A 15,566-nucleotide genomic window follows, 5' to 3' on the forward strand; every position below is an offset into this window, starting at 1 on the left:
TGTTACAAGAACTGGAAATTGACACTGACAATCGCGGAACGCGAAAACAGGAACACAACAATTACAGGTCACATCCGTCGCAATTCGGCGATGAAAGAAACAATAACTGGACACGACAAGGCTACTCTCACAACACAAATCGTGACCAAAACAGACACCACCCATATGACAACCACTGGCAGAGTAATAGTTACAGAGGAAGATCACATTTCCGTAGTAATGAATATTGCACAGACAATCATAGAAACAGACAATATGGCAACCAGAATTATTATTATCACGGGAGAAATTCTCCACCACTTAACCGACAAGAAAGAAACTACAGGAACTACCGACATGACGACAGACGATATGATCGTAACGACAGACCTGAATTGCAGCAGAACTGGCGGGATTCAAACAGAGCAGGGCCCTCTCGACAAGGTGAATTTGTAGAAGTTAGGTCTCCTAATCCCAATAACGACCCACGCCAACAAAGAGATAGCAGACAATGACTCGCACCGTAGGCAGCCACCTGCGCCTGTTGGCTCAGAGAAAAATAACATAGACGCTAACCTTGAGAAAAGATTTAGCTTTCCTTACCGACATATAAAACATGATAATTGCTTTTCAGTTGACAGTCTGCATACTAGGAAGAGTAAAGGATTGTACTGCATTTCACATGTAAAACCGTTTATTGAAATACAATCCGCTTTTTAACTTTGTCTTTGCCATAAAACATTTCACTTCACATTTCTAGTATGCTTTGTCACACTGAGAAACTGTTAACATGCAACAATGTTTTGAAGTTAACTATCCAGTCTAGAACCTAGCGAACATTTTTAAACAGAAATAACGAATGCATTGTTATAGTGAACAGACGACAGAGTGTTGTTATTTGTACATTCTTGCTTGTTAGTTGCACGATTACGTAACGATTATAAGGCTGACATACTTAGAACATTTACCAAGACTGCTAATGAGATTTTAATGCAACATTTTGGTTTACTTGAAAATACATTCTGGATTTAAAGTACTTTCTGTGAGATACCAGATGACACAATGGTTAGTTTATGTGACAACTACACGATTTTATCACGACGCTACTAATGAGTGACAATTTACAATGTTGCTTTTGCGGTGTATCTATTTTATATCTGCACAGTTTTTCTGAATTCTTCTGGAAAGGAAAACATGTTTTAGTAGTAACTTTGTGGTATAGCTACAATGAGACAGCCTTTTCTGTAGCACAACAATACGTTACAGTACAGTACTTACTTCATCATGGCAATAAGCGTAGTAACTACGATATCTATACGCAAAGCATTTCACTTTTGTTTATCATGAAGTAAATTGACTTCTGCAGAACTTAGCTTTCGGAGGACGATAACTGCGACACTTCCACAGAGATTATCTTACAACGAGATGCACAGTTTAGCGCTACATTACACTTATTTGAGTGATTAATTTTGTACTTAAAACATTTATTTTTAAAGGTATTTGAACTACAGTGATACAAAGGTTTTCCGTGATACATTTCATTCCATTGCTGTAATCTGTAACACCTGAGGATATAATTACATTAATCCTCAGGGGGGTACACGCTTACTTTGTGTACCATGTGTTTGGCAAGTACAAGGAGCCCTAGCTAATATGGTATTTGCTTATACAACTTTACACATCGGTACCATATTTCTCTAACACATAAATTACACAGCTATCTGATAATTTAACTGAGAGACAAACATTTTTTTTACTACATCAGTGACACATGTTTACACAATTACACAGTTGGATAACTTGACACTTATGAAACTGTATTTGGTCTGTACTTTGTGAAATGTTCATATTTTTTTGGAACCATTGTGATACTATGAGAGCTTTGAATGATGTATTTGGTATGAGATCATGATTTTTAAAGTACGTTTGAGGCAGATGACACTTTTGACATGAGCAGAGAATTTTTTTAGGTTTTCAAATTATTGCTGAAAGGTATGACGTTTTTGAGATTTGACTGATGTGTCATGATGTTATTATTACGACGACGATGTGAATTATGCTGCTGAGGTATGTTTAAGCTGATGCTATATGAGTTATTTGGTTATGCTATGTATCTGTTATGATGAAATATTGAAGAAGTGTTGACGAATATGTATATGTGTAATAAGGTAAGGAATAATGAGTAGTGCTTAGGGACTCTGGTTTGTGAAAAAGGATGTTGGAAACCGAGAATCGTACCTTAAGAATTATGAAATGTGTGTATATGCCTGAATGTATCACTATGCTGGTGAAAATTTTTTGTCAATATTATATTTAAAGGATTTTGTTTCTACAGATTTGTAACGCAATTTCTTGACCTGTGAAAATATTTTTATATGAGACTGCCACTGTAGCGGAAACTGGTGTCTTAAATATTTCGGTAAGAAAGTTAAGTGACCACTTGCACGTAATGCGTTGTTGGCACCCAGCTGCGCGACAGCCACCTGGAAACAAGCCATTAGGGTGTGACTTTCTGAGGTACAAGAAAAAAAAGGGCCATTATCCTCACTATTGACATTTCTTTGCAGAAAGCGTCGCAAATACGACACGTTCAAACTTGAAATCAGATGATTGCACTTTGGAGTTCTTAATTTATGATATTTACTGGAATGAAATGATGAGAAACATTTCATGTCTATTGTCTTGCTAGTTGGAAGATTGTTTACTGCATTATGAAATGACTTATGGCTAGCGAATGACGTTTCACGCACTTTGGAGTTCTTAATTTATGATATTTACTGAAATGAAATGATGAGAAACATTTCATGTCTATTGTCTTGCTAGTTGGAAGATTGTTTACTGCATTATGAAATGACTTATGGCTAGCGAATGACGTTTGACGCCTTGCTTTGCCTATTTTGTTTAATATCTACTTTCTAGCTGCACTGCAGCATTGGTTACAATAAAATTTAATGGATGTACTAATATATATATTTTATGCCTACAGATCCAGTAAATAATAACTTTATGATGTACTTAAAAAAAACGAAGGAACTCAAAAAGACATTTCCCTTCACAGGAATTGCAAAAATAATTTTTTTACGTTTTGGTTACTTATCTGCTAGCGTATGTTTTCGTGGTGCATGACTCTAGTGTTAAGATGTGACATAGGTATTAAACATTTTTACTGTAATATTTTTTCTGCCTCAACTTTGTCATATTTAGGTATAAGTTATTAAATTTATTGCAGCGTGCTTTGCCAATTGCCATTTTTTTTATCATTGCTGTTTGTGTTAATTGTTATGTGCTGCTGCATTGCCTCGTCCCTTAGTTTAGCATCTGAGCTCAGTAGGTTTAAGTTAGCTTAAGAGGGAGTAGACTATATAAGAAACTAACTATGATGAATTGGAAGAAAAGCATTGAGAAGCTATAAGAAAATGGTTTCGCCAAAAAAGTAGTGTACAGTGGAGAAAAACTATTTTTGAAAGAGGATGTGAACAGAATACAGAAAGCATGATTGGATAGGATTTTTTTTTTGGCTGGAGCAAATGGTGAAATAAGAGGGACGATCTATGGGATGAAGTTTTGGGTTGGACTGCAGTACCAAATGTGACCCTTAAAACAAACCCTGTCCTTTCCTTTTGTGTTATCCCACTATGTGTTTGTGTACCCTTGTGTATATATTTTCTTTCTGTCTCTGTGTACTGTTTCACAGAATTTTTTCTCTTCTAATACTAAGCTACATTCAGTATTATGAGGAATACTGTTATCCTCAAATATAATTTGCATTAATAACATGTTATTTACTTTGTAAACATGTTTACACATGATTTATATTGTTTTGTTCTAATGTTCATGTGTGAAGTTGATGTTTCAAAAGTTATTCTGATCTTTTATGTATGTACTTATGTCGTAATTTTTGTAACACTGATGTATTTGTTATTTCGATTCTTTTGTAAAGCCTGTATTACTGCAAATGTTATCTGTTCTATTATGTTCTTTAATGATATATTTTGTACCTTTGTTATTGTATTCTCATGTTATAAAATTGTAATTGACACCAGTTCATCGAATTAAGTAACTTGTAAATTGCATTTCACTGCACACGTTTCTGTTGGTCATAGAATATGGATAATATGTGATAAGTAGGGATTGATAGTGTTTGCACGTGTGTTAATAATTCAGCAAGGGACTGGTTAACAGCATTGCTAGTTCTAAGGACAATTCCAAAAACTTTGTGCTTGCACAAGTGTTGGTTGATGGACTTGCTATATTCTCCACAAGACTCTTCGATGGTGATTGTGCACCTGCACAGTCGCAACAGATGGCTGCTGGCTATCTCTACTAGGACTGCAGTGGGTCTGCACTTCTGGTGGCCCACCAATACCATACTCTCTACTAGGACTACAGTGGGTCTGTGATGACCAACCTACCAATGTTCTTCAACTTTGACTGCCTCTGCTGTGGATTTGCTCTGTTGTGGGCCATTACCTGTCTGCATGTCAAGCATCAGCACTGTCTTTCTGTTGGAAGGACAACACTATTTCTTCAAGACTGCTTGGAAATCCACTATTTCTGTGTGAATTTTCTTTTACTGCTCAGACTTTGAGAAAACAAACGGCAATTTTACAGTGATGACCGATCAGGACTGTCTTTATGGACTGTGAGAAAATTTTAGCTTTTGACAAACATTGTATGGATAAGGGTGTGCAATTCATTTCTTTGTTATTGTAATTATGAAAATTTTTTTCAAATCTGTATTGGCCACTGCCAAAAACAATTTGTAAATTTTTTGTGGGGAGGATGGTGGCTATGTAAGTTGCCTGTTTAGGTTTTTTGTATTTGTAACGCCACATAGCACTCTGTATGAAAAATCACTGGCTGTGCTGTGTGCAGTCAGTGGCTGGTTGGCATTGTTGTAATACTCGTCATTGTAGCGTTGGGCGGATGGATGTTAACAGCACGTAGCGTTGCACAGTTGAAGGTGAGCCGCCAGCAGTGGTGGATGTGGGGAGAGATGGCTGAGTTTTGAAATTTGTAAAACTGGATGTCATGAACTGATATATGTATTATGACTCTTAAGGTAAATACATTGTTTGTTCTGTATTAAAATCTTTCATTCCCTTACTATGCCTATCAGTAGTTAGTACCTTCCGTAGTTTGAATCTTTTATTTAGCTGGCAGTAGTGGCGCTCGCTGTATTGCAGTAGTTTGAGTAACGAAGATTTTTGTGAGTTAAGTGATTTGTGAAACGTATAGGTTAATTTAGGCAGGGCCATTCTTTTGTAGGGATTATTGAAAGTCAGATTTCGTTGCGCCAAAAATATTGTGTGTCAGTTTAAGCACAGTCGTGTATAATTTTTCTAAGGGGACGTTTCACTACTAAAACATGGACACTAACTTCTTCAAGTTCCTTAATGGTTGTCTGGATCAAATTGCTTTTGATTCTCACATCAAAATCAGTATGTATTTGCTGTTTCCATTTTGAAAATAAACTTCTTTTCAAGTGGACCTGAAAGTTCTTGTGTTGTACATGTATTGCATGGTCAGGTGAATCGTAGCTCACATGTTCATTGGATCAAAGCTTAGGTCAACCATGGCCTCAAATGCTGCAAACATTGCTGACATAGCCTTAATTAAATCTAGCATTTACTTTAAATGCATTGTTGACATTTAAACTGCTTTATTCACTTTTGGAGCGTTGATCATTGGGGCAAAGAATAGTTATTTCTTCTTACATACGCACATGCACCTGAGGACAAATCACTCAAAATAAAAGAATTTACATGGTCTGAACTCCACTTTACAATTTTTTTTAACAGGCACTGGATTTGTCCATAGGTGAAACACTGAGATATACAGTATTAAGCTCGTTACTTAGTCATCCCGTATTCTTATGATGAGGAACAGATGGTTTGAGATGTACACCCTGTTTCTTAGCTTTCTTAACAGTTGCAATTCTTTGCTTCAGTAAAGCATTTCTGTTCTTTACAATAAGCAATTCTCTCTTCCAGTTCTTAATTTCTCGCTCTTTGCTTATAACAATCGGATCAGAAGGAATTATTGTATTCATTGTCTTGTCCAGGTTTGTTTTCTTGGGAGACAAAATGTTTTGAGATCCCTCTTCCACACATCTTTGATGTTACTACAAGCTTGTCATTCTATTACGTCATCTTCTGTGTGGTCAGAACCTGCAGCCCCAGGTTTACTTCCATGCAAGTTACATTTCTTCTAGGACGGAATTGCATCTTACTTCAGCAACTTTCTTGTAGGTAAACCTAACTCATTTTACAAGCGCCATATGTAATCCTGCGGACTGAAATGTACACAATATATCGTGGAGTTTTTAATAATAACCTGATCCTCAAGTGTATAAGACAACCATTCAAGTTGAAGTCCTTAGGAAACTGATGATAAAGAACGCCCCCTCTTTTACACCCACGGTTACTCAGGATCAGAATCAGAATTTTTACTATCCCATTATATACAAAGTCAAATCACAGATCTCATGTACTGGGGACTATTCAACATTACATTTACAATACAATTACAATTTGAATATAGAGTATTACAAAAACAATATATAAATACTCCAGTTTACATGTATTACAAAGTAAGATATAACAACTGCTTTTACGTAGTGAACATTTTATACAATCATATCTTTGATGCACAACTGCTAAGATTAATTTACAAGTGATGTTCCCTTGCTCAGACTTCCACATCATCACTCATAAATTCTTCTACAGAGTAATAACATTTCTCCACTAATAACTTGTACAGCTTTTGTTTCAGTTGCCCTAGCTCCATGCTGTTTATTTGTTTCTTTTTTAGCATGTTGTAGATTCATGCCCATGTATTCTGGGGTTTGTGCATATAGCTTAACCTGTGAATAGGAAGTATCAAGTTGTCTTATTCCTAGTGCTGTATTGATGCTTAAAACTGTTGTCTGTGTATGATGTAGGGTTATTGTGTACAAAAATAATCAGTTCATAGATGTACAAATGGGGGCATTTAATATTTTTAGATTTCTTAACAGTGGGCGACAAGATTCTTTTGATTTTGCGTTACACATATTTTTATCAATTGATTTTTGTAATTTTAATATTCTAATGATTTTGCTTGTATTACCCCAGCAAATAATGCCATACCTTATAACAGCTTCAAAATAGCTGTGATAAACTACTTTCCTTATCTCCATACTAATTGAATATGACAAAATATTCATAGCAAAGGTCAGGCTGTTTAACGTATTTGCTAAGTATTCTATATGTGAAGACCAGGATAAATTTTGGTCCAAATGTATTCCTAAAAATTTAACACAATCTATTTCATTCAGTTCCTGGTTTCAGCAGATAATATGAATTTCATTTATCTTGGAGGTTTTAGTTTTAAACTGTACTAAATGTGTTTTTCCAATATTCAATTTTAACCCATTTAGTTGGAACCAGTTTTCTAAACTGTCTAGTAGATTTGTGACAGTTGAAGGAATTTGTTCTGAGTGATTAGTTTCGATGAGGGCAGACGTATCATCAGGGAATAAAACTGAGTGTGAATTTATGTTTAGTGGCAAGTCATTTACATAATGTAAGAATAAAATTGGACACCGAATTAAGCCTTGTGGAACGCCTTGTGAAATAATCATCGATTCAGAGAAGAAATTTCCCTTGCTTGATGATATAACTACTTTTTGTTTTCTCTTTGTGAAGTATGACCTGAACTAGTCTAAAACACGACGTCCAATTCCGTATTTTTCATTTTATACAGGTGCAATTGATGGTTAACACAATCAAATGCTTTTGTGAGGTCACAGAACAATCCTGCAACTTTGCTAGACTTGTCTAAGGCAGAACAAGTTTTTTTCACAAATTCATTTATGGTGTCAATTGTGTTTTTGCCTTTCTGAAAGCCGTATTGATTATCTGACAGAATGTTTGATTGTTCTATAATTTTTTTTCATTTGCACTACTACCACATTTTTGAGAAAATTGGGAGAATAGAGACTGGGTGGTAGTTACCCATATCTTGTGTTGATCCTTTTTTGAACAAACATTTCGCCTATGCATGCTTCAGGAAGTCTGGAAAGTGGCCTTCTTCGAGTGATTTATTGATTAATGAGCAAAGGGGGTGAGCTATTATCCTGGAAGCTGATTTAACTACTTTAGTAGGTACGCCATCCCACCCTGCGGAATTTTTGTTTTTGAGCTGTAATATAGAGTTCTCTACATCTTTGGCTGAATTTTTTTTAAATTTGTTAAAGAATTCTTCCGCCTTTTGCCCTAACTGTACTTTGTTCGTATAACCATCGACATCTGCAACTGATTTTGATACACTTTTAAAAAAATGTATTCTGAAATGAGAGCAGGACTTCTTATAGTTTTATTTCCCACCTTAATTATGCAGATAACTTTGCTGTTAGTTCTCATCCCCAGTTCTGATTTTACAACAAACCAGACTGCATCTGATTTGTTTTCATGAGCCAAGATGTATTTATTATTTACCATTTCTTTTGCAGCTTTCACTACCATTTTAAATAAGTCTATATACCATTTGATATAATTTATGAAAACAGGGTCTTTGTTGTATTTCAACTTCTTGTGCAGTTGTCTTTTCTTCCAACTGGATATTTTTATTCCAGTGGTCATTCAATTTACTTTATTTGACACCTCTGTGCAGAATACTGTGACAGTGGAAATATTTCATTAAATACATGTAAGAAACTTTCTAGAAACCTGTTAAATTGTACAGAGATTGGAGTATCATCTTCAACTTGCCACTCCACCTCTTATAATTTAGAGAAAAATTGTTTTAAATTTTCAGTAGTAAAATATCTTTTCGCTATAAGTATTTTTAGTGCTTGGTTCATTTGCATTTTCTATTTCAATGAACAGAACAGAGTGGTCTGAAAGTCCTAATTCCACACGTAACTTCTTTGCATCATCAAATCTATAATCTGTTTGAATGTTATTGATACAGCTTCCTGTAGTTTCGTTTTCTCTTGTGATTTCCATGAAGTTTACCTTGAAACCAAATTTTTGGATTAAGTTCATAAACTTTATTGAGTCATTTGTTTTATTTAACAAATTTATATTGAAATCAGCTGCTATTAATATCTTTTTCTTTTTCTCTTTGGTGACTTACTGTAAAAGATTTTTTAAATTTTGTTATCTCCACACCTGGGATTGTATTTCAAATACTACTTCTTCATTTAGGAAATTGAAATCGTCTTTTACTTTATACTCTACAGAATTATTTACAATTAAACAGAAGCGCCAGCGAGTACTATTTGTTCTACAAAAACTTGAGACTACATTGAAATTTTTAACTTATTTAAAATTATGATACTATCTTTTGTAAGCCAATGCTCATTTAAACAAACAATTTTACATTTTTACAGTCTGAGAGCAAAATTTGTAGCTCATCAATTTTATTCATTCTTCCATTTTGATGGGTTGTAACCATGCCATTTATGTTCAAGTGCATTAAAAAAGTGCTGTTTTTTGCCTAAGGTTTCAAGAATAGCTTTTTTAATGGGATTTTTCCCTTCCTAGTCTCTTTTTCCTTATTTACAGTTTTTGTTGGAAATGTTTGGGAACCAATACAATCATGAATAAAAACGTTTCTTAGCTCTATATTTGCCTTAGGCTCAATGGCACTAAAAAATCCTTTTAAGTGTAATGGCTATTTGATTTTTCTATTTGGGAGTCAAGTGGTTGTTGCTGTTGTACTGGCTGTTGGTGGTGGATTGATTTCTGCTGCTGGGCTGGCTATTGATGGTGAGATGGTTTCTCCTGCTACATCAGTACGTAATACGTCTTCAAGTTGGTGAGAGTGATGAGCTTCTGCTAAAAAGATTGTAGTTTTTGGTTTAAACCAATCCGTAATTCGTGTTTTTCTGGCGATTTTTAAGCTTGGTGTATGTGTCCTCATGACACAGGTACTGGTAAATAGTTTTTCTGCTAAAAGTTATTTTCCTAATTTATTTAAATGGACTCCATGAGCTGTGAAAAACCTTCGACCTAAGCCATGTATGTCAATAACTTCTACATTCTGAAAGTCAGAACATATTTCAGAGATTTGTTTGTTAGCAGCACAAAGTTCAAGGTTTACACACGGCCAGATATGCAAGTCATAACGATGTGGTATGTTTACAACGCGAATAGTGGTGTGTATTAATTTGTTTGACCAGTTCTTCAGTACTTTTATTAACTTGTACGTTTCATTACGATAAACATCGTTTGAGCCACCTAAAATTACGACAAAATCATCTTTATGGATATCTGAGCAGATTTTGTTTGTTATGTTATCTCACGAAACGGTGCTCCTTGTTTGACTAAGCCTGATACCTTTAAATTACATTTTTCTGTCAACAGTGCAGAAAGTCAACGTCCATGGCTATCATCTAAAACACAAAGATCGTTTTTTACTATTTTTGAACTCGATGTTATGGAAACATGAGTAGGTTATTATCGAAGATGCACATCTGTCGATTTCAAAGAATTGAGATATATGTGATTTTTTACTAAGAAATGAGGAACTGATATATTTCCATGCTACCTTGTGCATAATTAACTTTAATACTGTAGAATTCATTCTGCAAAGTACTCAACATCACTTTCATTAGATAAACCAGTTAAAATTAACTTTGAAAACACAGATGTCCATCTTTGAAACAAAAAAAATATTGATGTCCACTTTTGATGTGAACATGCTTGCAGGTGTCTGTTTTTGATGCCCAGTAAATCGCTTCATAATGCTGTGCATGTTTTACAAGGGTATCTGCTGTGAAATTGTAGGAATTTGGGCATACTGAGAAAGAAATTAAATTTTAAACCATACTATTTTATTGAATAAAATAAAAAAATACAATAATTGTAATAATCTTTTGAGTGTTACACACAAAATAAGATGTAACTTTTAGTGATGTTTTTCATGTTATGGTCATTTACAGGATTTTGAGTAGTAATGAAACGTGTTTTATTCTTAATTTCTTACATGAAGAGGAAATTGCCACAGAAAGTTAAAATTATAATTTACATTTAGAAATATAATTTCAAATAGACTTGAATCTGATCTCAAATAGCTGTTAAAATGAGGTTATTGCCAAAATCGTTCTGCTGTGTTTCACATTCTCATTGATCATCAGGTAAATCTGAGTCACATGGTGGTCTCTTAGTACATTTTTGTACCACTCAAGAGTGGTAAGATTCTTCCAGTTTTCACCAAAATGTTTCACTTGCAACCTGATAAGATCTCGAAGTTTTCCTGCCTTGATTGGTTCACCAACTGGAATGTTCTAAGTGTCTATATCTTCTGGTTTGTTGTGAACTTTACAAATAGATCTCTCTGTTCTCATGTCTATGTTGTAAGCAGGTTCCCCTTTAACCATAACTTTGCCTGACTTTGTTTTCTGGAAAATTATGCGCTTGCATGCTGACATTTTGAAGTGGAGCTGACCTGCTGACTTCATATGACGCTTGGCTTGTTCTTTCCAATCTTGGGGTATCCAGTCTAAGACAATCACCTTCATTGTTCCATACATCTCACAAACTTTGTGATATTCATGTTTATTAATGATGGTATCTTTTTTTAAATCTCTTTCTATTAGGCCAAACACTCTATCTGAGGTAGGAAGAAGTGGTCAGTAACTGGGAAGATTATTTCGATTTTCATTATGTTTGTTGGTGCACAGGAACTTGTTCAACATTGTTAACTTATTGATATTCTTGTTTTGCCCTGCACATCCGTCCGCCAGCAGGCAAATTGTGTCATAGCCTGAGAGATCTACAGCTTTCAACTCATTGAATACGATGGAAGCCACTTCATTCGATGATTCCTTGGCTTCATCTTCCGTCCAGCTGTATTTTGACACATTAACAGGATTTAGACAATCAGTTGACAAGCCTTTAACAACTGAAAGTTTGTAGCAAAAAAACTGTCTGGAGTAGTAGGCAATTTGGTCTGTTACCTTAGGTGGAACAAGGATTTTTTGACAGTCAAAGCTCAAAAGAAAACAGCCTGTTGGTTTTATATGCAAGTATTGGAAAAAAGCTTGTGCTTGTTTCTTGCGTAGCTCCAGTTTCATTTTCAGCCCACCCTTCGTAGTCTCATTTTGTTCCATTGAGATTTTATTTCCCAATTCAATACATGTACTACACTTATCTACACTTGGGTAAGAAAATTCTGTATTAAATTCTGTGCAGAAGACTTTCCTGAAAAAGGCTTGAGTAAATTCCTGTTGATCATCTCTTTCTGCACTGAACATTCTCCATAGTTTACTGATGTTGAGATCTGTTGGCAGATATACACGGGATGATTTTACTCTTGAACAATGTGATTCGCAGGCTTTTAGACAGCAAGTGAAGGTCTTCAACGTTTCTCTAAGTTTATTACGATTTCCACCTCGGGTTTCCACTAGAACATGGGAGTAGCCTTTCTTGAAGTTTTATGAAGACCCCTATGATCCTGTGCTTCGTTATTGATGTCAACACTTTGAGGAATGTTTCATGACAGACTTGCAGATTGTTACCGCATCGATTTACAATACTGTATTTGAATGTAGTGGATTTTCCTTTAGCCACATCTTTCTTCTTCTTCCTCTTAGGGTTGGGTATTTCAGCACGACAATATTTGAGAATGAATGCATCTTGCTTACACTTTTCAGGGATGGAGTAAAATGCGTCGTGAAAGTCCGTGATGTCAGATGTTGTTAGTAATGCACACTGATAACCAATTCTATGGTTACATGTAGGAAACTCAGGTAGGCCTATAGCGGAATACCTGGGCACACAAAACAATGAGAACATTATAACAATTGTATATTGTGATATAAGAATAATAGACACTTTTAACAGCTCAATAAATTATACAAAAACAGAGACAGGACCATATACAAAATATCAGTAAATGTCTACATTACTCCATTAATATACTGATTATAATGTTATATTAACACTACTGCGTTTGAAAACACATTTACTTTGTTGGTTCATGTAGTGCACTCAACCATTGATTTTTATTGTATTTTAGTACGTATTTTTAACATTGAATCTTTCTTCTCTCTCCCAGGCCACTTTACACGACAATGAGACCCACGAAGACAGATTTTATCACCAGAATAACGATTAGAAATTTGCCCTTCTCTCAGTCAATAATGTGGTCTATTAATACTTTTTATGGCCCTGAGTCTCGCAAATTCCTAGCATAAGACCAGTTAAAACTCTCATCAGATTTTTCCCTTATATTCTTATATTATTTCTGACATCAAAATACACTCCAACAATTGGTAATTACAAGCAACACACACAAAATTGGTACAGTGTAGATTACAACCTATCCTTACCTTTGTCTGTTTTCAGTGCTTCTTTTCCACTTCTCAGGTTGCCGAATTCTCTTCCTGACTCTCTCTCATGTGGCTGGTAAAACACTTTGTTCCATTTCACTCACTTAAAATATAAATATTGGCAATAATACTGTAAAAATGCTTCAAAACATGAAGTACAGGTTAGCACGTGTTAGTGTCTGTCACAGACTGTCGCCATGTCTGATTTTGGCAGTCACATGATCATATATGGTATTACCATTGGTTCAAGTCGGCTTGTTCATCAAATGTCCATATTTGATACCATGCTCTTGTGTAGGTGTCCACGTTTGAAGTAAACAGTGAACTTCAACGAGTAATTTATCACATCTATGTCCATTTTTGAAACAAACCAATGAAAACAGCGGAAAATTTCCTATCGGAATCGACTGCTAACTCAGTTTCGACCAGGAGATCAGATGTATGGGTTTGATATTAGGCTTCTCACATGTATTTGCCCAGAAGCCATGTTATGTTTCTGCACATTTCCTACAGGTAATGTCTTCCCTACTTTAGACTCCGTGTTAGAAATCATTACACATTGTCCAATGTTGTTTACACTGGTAGGCTTACTAGTATGTCTCTTTGATTTGTTTTGGCTGTTATTTTCTCTCTGAAGTGTCAGTGGTTTTTTCACGCACTTTTGACTATTATTTCCCACTGATCCATTGTAACCAGTTGTGCGCATGAGTTTTCGATCTACTTCAGTTTTCTTTATCACTTTTATACCTGATAATTTGCTTCGGATGTTACTTGGAGCTGCTGCTTGTAGCTCGCGGTTTTCGTCTCGAAGATAACTGATATCTCGCCACAGAATATCAACGACTAGCTGAAGGCTTTGTAATCGTTCCTTCAGCGCCTCGATTTCACTTTTACAGTTATTACAAACTCGGTTTTTTACAGTAAAACAATAACTTTTACCACATTCACATCACTTGCTTCTTTACTTGATGTCATCTTGTGTACGTCTCCACTTAGCAACAGCACAACACGACGTGTTTTGCTCATTTCACTCAGAAAATACCATGAACATCTCATAAGATAACAAAAGATATAATTTCGTACCGGAATACACCACAGATCACGAACTTCACTCAAGGGAGTGAAAAAACATCACTACGAACAACGGTGTGAGTACCGAGGACACTGCGCAATAGCTGCCAGGGTAGCTGTCCACTGACGTCACACCAGGGGTCTGGCAAGCGGTAAAACACGCAGGAACCCGGAATGCAACACTGGTCGGGCCGACAGATCAATTCGTCTGTAGAAGATCTGCTGGCATATGGTGCGAGGTGGCTATTAGTGGCCATTGAGTGTTGTATGTAAAGTATAGATGTGGCTACCCAGTTGTAGTACTCGTCAAATTGTTATCCATGTTGCACAAAATACGTAACCTAGGCTACAAATTAAATTACAAGCAGTAGGTTACAACTTGATTTGTTCACAGTTATGTTTACAATGAAAAATCATATCTTTCTTATTATTTAAAAAGGTATTTTTGTTACAGAATGCTTCACTGTCAACCACGACCCTACCACCGTTTCAAATGTATTTTTATGCAATTCCATAATGTTCTGCCTTTTACTTAATCCAAGAAACGTGTAGCATTTTCCTTTTTCTGGTTACATATTAGGCTACTTCAGATTTCATTTCGTATCTGTGTACATTGTGTTTGGCATGCAGTTTTTCGATCAGGACTACCCGTACGAACAGAGTGGTAACCAAATATTTTTTGTGCTCAACGAAATATTGTTTACATGAAGTTCAGTAACTTACACTAAAAATAAGCTTTCTTTAGCAAGAGGAGGACTTCCGTTTACTCGAGCAGAGTTTCCGCACAAAAGTATCTCGTATGATATGTACGAGGACGGGTGTGTAATAAGCAGGCACCTCTTTAGTATAAACTTGTAAGGTACTAAGACCTCGCTTACTGGCAAGCGGGCTTACAGGACCCCCACACACATCCTGACAAACAGGGAAAATCGTGATAAGTGATAAATGATATCGGTAATATAAATGTTCAAAACATTGTGAAATCTATAACCGACACTGTTTCTCCCAATTTAAACAATGTTTTCAAAATCTGATAGAAATAAAAGTTAGTTTACAGCTGGTATAAAAATTGCCCTCGTAAGGAAAATATTTGTATAATCCAATAAAAAACATAAACCTCACTAAATAGGCTACGCAAAACTGCTGTTCTATACGTCTAGTAGCAACAGTTCATTCGCAGTGTTAACTCGTAATC

This window comes from Schistocerca gregaria, chromosome 5, assembly GCF_023897955.1.
Source record: "Schistocerca gregaria isolate iqSchGreg1 chromosome 5, iqSchGreg1.2, whole genome shotgun sequence".
NCBI classification, from domain to species: Eukaryota; Metazoa; Arthropoda; class Insecta; order Orthoptera; family Acrididae; genus Schistocerca; species Schistocerca gregaria.